Source organism: Macrobrachium nipponense, chromosome 21 (assembly GCF_015104395.2).
Source record: "Macrobrachium nipponense isolate FS-2020 chromosome 21, ASM1510439v2, whole genome shotgun sequence".
NCBI classification, from domain to species: Eukaryota; Metazoa; Arthropoda; class Malacostraca; order Decapoda; family Palaemonidae; genus Macrobrachium; species Macrobrachium nipponense.
In genome coordinates this window covers 79,752,107-79,760,020 of record NC_087212.1, presented here as the reverse complement: position 1 = coordinate 79,760,020, position 7,914 = coordinate 79,752,107, and the positions used below count along the sequence as shown (strand labels likewise).

At 37.0% G+C, this 7,914-nt stretch overlaps 1 pseudogene; it reads left to right on the top strand.

The window, feature by feature from the left end:
- Positions 1–1,979: 1,979 nt before the first annotated feature.
- LOC135197535 (uncharacterized) overlaps positions 1,980–7,914 on the top strand; it is an 8,931-nt pseudogene continuing 2,996 nt past the window's right edge.

Here is a 7,914-nt window from a genome sequence, read left to right as displayed (position 1 = left end):
TTGTGCCGCCAGTTACACGTACAAATGAATCAGTCGGTCTTCCTCTGAAGTGAGTTTGAAAATCATTAATTAATAGAACTGAGATTAAAGGTTTAACTTTTTTGTCTTTTTATCACCACCAAAATTTCCTTATAATTAAATATTCATACAAAGGTTTTTTAATTCAACAAAGTCTGAACTGTGTTACTGATATTTGTATGAATGAGGGCCTATGTATGCATACTTTTTGACCTTACATGTACCAATAAGTGTCAGATCATACAACCTATTTTGTGCTAAATGTTTTGTGTTGTTTGTATGAAGGTGTTTATTGCTCAGAACTCTTTGCGATTACATAATCCATTATCACACTGTGTATGGAAGTGTATGCATACATCTGGCGTACATCTATCACGGTAATAATTAAATACGAATAATAAATGACAGAAGATAGATGAGGGAGTGGCAGGGCTGAAACAACTGAACAGCCCAAATGAACCGATTTGTAAAATGCCAATGGATGTGGTCGGATGTTGCAGCAATACTGAAATGGCATCATATTATCACCTCATGGAAGCAGCTCAAAAGGATTTACTGGACGAGAAAGGAAAAAAAAAATTAAATTGTCAAATTGATGATGTCCCAGAATATTACGAACTTTGGAATAAAACTTTTAAATACTTATTGTACGCCTAAGCTGGTGTTGGTTCATTATTCAACCATTTTTATATTATTTAGTATTATCAAATCAAAAGCATAATTCACGGTGTACCTTTTGATCAGCCAAATTTTTGCCACCCCTCAGACGAGTCTTTCTCTGCATGGCGCCCACTGTCTGAAAGGTCCCCGCCAGTGTTTGCCGTTTTGCTGTTTTCTAGTCATATCTGGCAAGAAGTGTGGCTTTCTAGATGCCAATTGTCGCCATATGGGACACAGCATAGACACATTCTACAGATATTCCTCAAAAATTCCACATGCCTTGTCAAGGTTACATTCCCTATGTAAATGTCATACTGTATATTCTTAGTACATTAGTATCCATAATGCTTTTGCACTCCATATTTTGTTAATTATATAAAGTTACGTATTCACAGAAATGCTGACTCATTGGAGGATGAAGATATAATAGTATAATAAAATGTACATATATATACCTTATTTTTTATTATCCTCTTCAAAGAAAAAAAAATATTCAAAGATTTGGTATTGCTTAATGCATCCTAAATCTGTAAGTGAAATAGTACAAACTTGATGATTATAACTTAGCCAAGTCATCGAAGTCACTTGAAGACACACTTGTCTTCCATCCAGAGGCTCTTTGAAACCGCTTCAAAATTTTGCTGAAACCAAAATACAACGCTACACGTGTGTAGGGTTAGTTCTAGCCTAGGTGTTTTTTTTTTTTTTTTTTTTTTTTTTTTTTTTTTTTTTTTTTTTTTTTTTTACTGAAAATGGATATATGATTAATTTGTAAAAAATAACTCATTTCGTTGATATAAATACCTATGCAGATCCATTTTCCTCGTATTGCGTCGTCTGCAATCATTGAAGCTTTCTATTAAATCAGAATCAAGAATGTTCGTTTGGAAAGAAAGAGAGAGAGAAGTAATAAAGCTTATTCGGATTTTCTTGGAAAACATCTAATAACAGGTTGGCATGGCAGCTAAAAGGAAACTTCGGGACGAATGGCTGACCAAAGAGGATTTCAAACCCTGGCTAGCTCGAGTTGAAGATGACGAAACTAAAGCTAAATGCAGTACTTGTCACAAGGAATTTAATGCTGACTTAACAACTATCAAGCGACATTAGGCAATGTATATTCCAAAATCGGTAACTGGTTTACCAAAATCCCATAAAAATTAAAAATATGATGCACAATTTTTGTGCAGTTTGTATGCATTCTTGAGGGAGGTTGCAATATAATCTTGGTATTTTTTATTGATTGCTGATATTCTTGGATTTTATACACAATGTTTTGTTATTACCGATTTTTACCTCATCCATATTGATGTTTTATTGATTTTCATTAATAGCGCACACAGGTTCATGCTGCAAATGAAGAAGCTCTTACACAACGGAGAGAGCAGATGGAGCAAGAGGACAATGGAGTTCCTTTACAGCATGGCGGGAGTGTTGCTTTAGCAATGATTTTGATGGTATGCTTCATCTGTGAACATAATTTGCCATTCACAATCGTCGACCACATGGTAAATCTATGCAAGGCTATGTTCCCTGACTCCGACATTGCTCAAGCAATGTGCATGAAAAAAACAAAATGCACAGAGTTAACAAAAGCGCTAGGTATGTGTATGACAAATGACTTGGCCAGTAAACTAAGAGAAAACAAATTCTCCCTTATCATTGATGAAAGTACTGACGTTAGCACGACGAAATGTCTGACAATAGTTGTCAAATTTTTTGACAAAGACATGAAAAGTTTCAAGACAGGCACTCTGCAACTCATCAATATGTATGACGAAAATGACGAAATGGTAGGATCAACAGGGGAGAACTTGTTTAGATTGATCATGAATACCTTGCAGTCCTATAACATACCTTTAGAAAATTTTGTTGGCTTCGCTGCTGATGGAGCAGCGAATATTATGGAGGTAACAATTCAATTAGCAGTAGGGTATGGGAGGGGGAATTCCAGGGATAGCTATTTTCAAATGTATTTGTCATAGTGTTCATTTATGTGCATCAGAAGCAGTCAAATATTTACCAAGGCATTGCGAAGATCTCGTAAGAAATATTTATACACACTTTGCCCATAGTGCAAAACGGAAGCATGAACTGAAACTTGCCCAAACATTTCTTGACCTAAAGCCACACAAAATTTTACCATCCATGTGTTTACTACACGATGGTTATCGTTGCACGCAGCAGTTGAACGTGTAGTCGAACAATGGAGTGCTTTGAAGCTCTATTTTTCTAAAATTGAGGCGCAGGAAAGACTAAAATCAGTTGAATTTATTGTTCAAAATATCAGGGATCCATCCGTCTTTCTATACCTAAACTTTTTAAATTTCATTCTTCCTAAATTTAACAGACTCAATCTTATGTTTCAGCAAGACGCTCCAACCATTCATTTGCTTCATGAACATATTATTCAGCTTTACAAGACTCTATTAAAATATTTTTGCCGCACTGAGTTGTGGACAAGGTCGACCTTGTAGCCTTCGATCCAAGTTTAGCTGTAAATCACATGCCACTTCCGCAGATATATTTGGGATCAGAGGTTCATGGTCTTCTGCAAATGGATGAGTATAAGAAGGATAAGGTAATGGTAGACGATGTTCGCTCTAGATGTAGGGAATTTTTCATAAGGATGTGTCAGCAACTTAAGAAAAGATTTGACCTCAACAACAATTTATGGTATATGGCATCCTTCTTGCACCCAAAAAAGGTGTTGCAAAGTAAGACAAGGAGCTGTCTTCTTACTCTGCGTGACTTTTGCATCTGTACCTCGTATATATGGGGGGGGGGGGGGGGGGGGGGGGGGGGGGGGGGGCGGGGGGGGGGGGGGGGGGGGGGGGATTTGCAGGCTCTTGATAATGAGTGGCGGAATTTAGATACCACCGACATCCCAGAAGATATTAAAGATTGCACTATAACTGACTTCTACATAAAGCTTGGTAGCATAATAGATAACGAGGGTATGTATGTGTTTCATAATTTTTCACAATTTGCACTCCAGTCTTGGCTTTACGACTACAAAAAAAAACACAGCTGCAGAAAGATTTTTTTCCAAATTGAATTTAATCAAGAGACAGACACCAGAACAGATTGTTGATACCAGCTCTCCAAGCAGTAACCGTTGTGTCTGAGGGTGTGAAGGACAAAATTGTTGTTATAGATTTAAACCTACCCCTGCAATGTTTGACATCCTTGCAAACATTAAATGATAATATGGTATATATATTGATCTCTTTTTTCGCTTTTGCGAAAGACTGTTTGTTTTCTCCTTACGACTGGTCATTTTCGTAAGTATTTCTGGTTCCTTCCGTCTCCTATGTGATTATCTTAGTAGAGTGGTTCTTCTTACTAAAAGGAGATGATTCAAACAGATAAGTTGAAAAAGGTATAACAACTTATTCTGTAACTCCATAATACGAGAGACAGTTCAGTCGGGAGACCGATATGTTTTGATCGCTGGTAAAGAACTGAACTTTAGAGCATCACGTCGATAGCGAAACATTAGCTATCTCAGCGATTCATATAAAAACATACGTAGTCCGCCGGCTCGGAAGTTACAAGTTTCCGGCGTAGGTTAACAGGTCAACCGCCTTCCCATGGAAGTTGTTGTGCAAAGTTATCAGTAATGCAAAAACGATGACATATATAAACAGATTTAAACCAGGCTACTGCAGACAGCGCATAGCGTAATCTAGATCTGCATTGGTCACGTAGGACCCTCCTAATGCCATGACCTCAGGTCATGGGTTTTTATTTACAGACATGTAATTCTAAAAATGTATTTATTACATTAGGCTCTCGGACAGCTACCATTCAGCCTTGAATAACAAAGTTACTTTAAACATTGTTTCTTAGGAGCGTGCTCGTAACATATGTTTAGGTATAAACATAACAAGTGATTAAATGCATAAAAAGGTTTCTGTTACATACCCTTTTCGACATATTCATAAACAAAGATAAATGCATGGAAATCTAGATCCATGTTTGGTAATAATAATGATTATGGTACCCAAAAATAATAAAAAGGTAAAAATCAAAGGATTAACATGTATACATGATTAATATGATAATAGGTAACCTGATTAAGAATAGTGGTTACTGATAGATTATGGTAATAGGTAACCTGATTAAGAATAGTGGTTACTGATAGATTATAACATGATCATGGATAATTGTTAAAGAGTACTTGTCACTCTTTGTAATAGTAAATATAATGGTACAATTGTATAATAGTATAACTGTGGCCAGATTAATATATAGGGCTGGTATATTTTATTAGGTGCCTGAAAAATACCTTTAGGAGTATATTAATGTATATATTGCTATGATATTTTATTAGGTGCCCGGGAGATACTTTAACTGTTCAAATGCAAAGGCGTGAGTCTTTCTTGTCCTACATTTTTGCCAGCATACAGACCGCTTTTCACACACAACACAATTCCAGACAATTTCCCTAGGCACAAAATGAAATGGCCAGTTTCAGGCGGCCCTAAACTCAAACGACTTGAGTTTAACGGGTACGTCATCTGGACGGGACAATACGTTTCCTTGGAGATCCTTCTGTGTACGCTTCCAGTCCTACGCCAAGCAAAGATGTTTGATGGCGATAACCAATATGGCCGTCACGCTGAAACACGGCCAGCAGAATGTAGTAACGAAGATTTTCTCCACCTGCATAAGTCGGTGACGTGTGGTTCATCTCAGCCAGTTGCGTCAAACGATGAGCCACCCGCGCGTTGTATGGGAGAGGTAGTGATGGGGTGATTGTAGACGCCCAAGTACAGTTCGCAAAATAACGCCTTCTCACGTATTATCGTGTTGACCCCTCTGACGGTGTAGTTTGTAGATGTCCCCGTACAACCATCAGCTGCTACAAAGATTGGGGAATGGGCGGTGGTCCCATCCGGGCATACGACGTGGAAACCGGCTTTGTCGTAACGGATCCAGAAGCCATTATTCATTCTGTAATTGAAATTTATTACTGTAAAAGGGATAAAAGTTTCCCAGACAACCTTCGCTTGTATGAGAGAGAGCCGTTTAGCACTATGCCTAACTCACATGAATCCGTTGATATAGGATAGAATTCAAAAGAGATCAGCTGTACAAATTTTATTATTCATGGCATCTGAACAGTGAGTGAGTTTATCTAAGTCTTTAATGACTGTAAATGATTTCCTATCAGAAGAAATCAGAACATGCCCCGTCAAATTGGACTATTACTGGACTTGAGTTATTCGTCATGAAAGTAGGAAACGGTGCTATTTTGTATGATTGCCAAGCATCGGAAGAATCAAAGGTATAGTGATCATAATCCTATAATTTTCAACGCTGACTGATATTAGGGTATAATAGAACTCTACTTTATGGGCGTCTAATAAAGGAATATAACCTAGTTTCTCCCGTCCATTTTCCAAAGTTAACGTCAGATCTTTAATAGGCATGAGGTGTGGAGATAACACACCCTTTGTCGCTTACGTAATAGCTTCTACATAATCTTTTGATTTCTCAATAAAATGTGATATTTCACACGGATATGATCTATTTTCGAACTATAGTAAGCTAACGTAGCCAGCAAATGTTGAACTTCCATAACCTGATCGATATTATTGAATGTTCATTTACTAAACTCATTATTTGATTGATTGAAGATAACTGACTGCGAAGTTCAGACAAAGCTAATTCGGTTTTGTGTTGCAAAAACTCAATTCTTTTATTTTGATTATTTATCTTAAGGCGATTTGAAATTTCTAAGCCTAGATTCGCAACAGATCCTAAGATGTTTAGTCCAGCCAGAATAAGCGGGTTGCGGCGTTCGAGATTATGTGCCGCACAGACCACATCAGCAAGTCACGAGCAAGTTCCTCTGCCTCGGCGGTTTTATTTTGCATGTCCATAAGACAACATTTCCGCGACGCTTAGGGTTTGAGCTAGCGAAATCTCTGAGTTAGCATGAAAATTACGTTGTGCATTTCCTTTAAGCGAAATGGCCAAACCTCATCAGGTCATTCTTTAAGTTAAGGACGTCATCTTCAGGCAAAAATATGGCCTGCATATCCACTTCTATGACTATATTACTTGACACTATAAAAAATGTTGTCTGTTCTCTTGATAATCGAGCCATGATTAAATTCTATTTCTTTCGTCTTAGCGCTCTTTCATACAACAAAGATGTCTGAACACACTATCACTCCTAACAATAACAGATTCATTTTTGAAAACCTGCAATGAGTAAAATATATGTAATAACTCGTGTAAAAGAATAGGTTTACATACAAATAGATTAATATATATATATATATATATATATATATATATATATATATATATATATATATATAGATATATATATATGAATATTATACAAGTTTCATATACAACCATTTTCCCTCACTCCATCTACCTTTCTTTAGATTCTGATATGTGCCAATGGAACTATTCTCACATCAGTGGGTTTGGATACATTTTTGAACCTAAATCTATTGGCCGTTGATATTTCTAAAATGTTAAACAGGCCTTCAAACTTAGGTGTCAGTTTATAATTTAAACCTTTACGTACGTATACTTGTATGTATACCTGATCGCCCACGGCATATGTTCTAGTTGGCTTAGCTATTTTATCATGATTTCTTTTCATTATTATTTGTGCTTCTTCTAGATTCTTACGAAGTATATTATATCGACTTATGCTTGCATCCATAACATCCTTTAGAGGATTGGATAAATTAGTTGTAGGCGTTAGTACATGGAAAGGTGTTCTAGCTGGGATACCGTACAGTGCCTCGTGCGGTGTCATTTTAATAGACCACATGATACGAGTGATTAAGTGTGCTTAGTACCGCAGGTATGGCAATGTCCCAGTTGGGGTCTGCCCCCCCCTAAGGTGACCCTTAAAATGTTTAAAACCTTACGATTTGCCCTTTCCACTAGCCCATTAGACTCTGGGTGATAAATCATGGTATTGATTTTCTTTATGCAAAGGAATTCGCACAAGGAGTTAAGGAAATGATTATTGAACTCCGCCCGAGTCCTGATATAATGGTGTGTGGAATTCCATGTTTACAAATGTAGCACTCGTAAAACTTTCTAGCGCACTCGACTGCGGTTTATGTTTTAAGCGCTATCAGTTCTGTATATCGAGTCAAAGCATCTATGATTACTATGGAGGTGCTTATTTCCTCTGTCTGACTCGTAAAATCCTGTTAATAAATCTAAGTGTACTCTTTCAAAGGGTTGATTTGG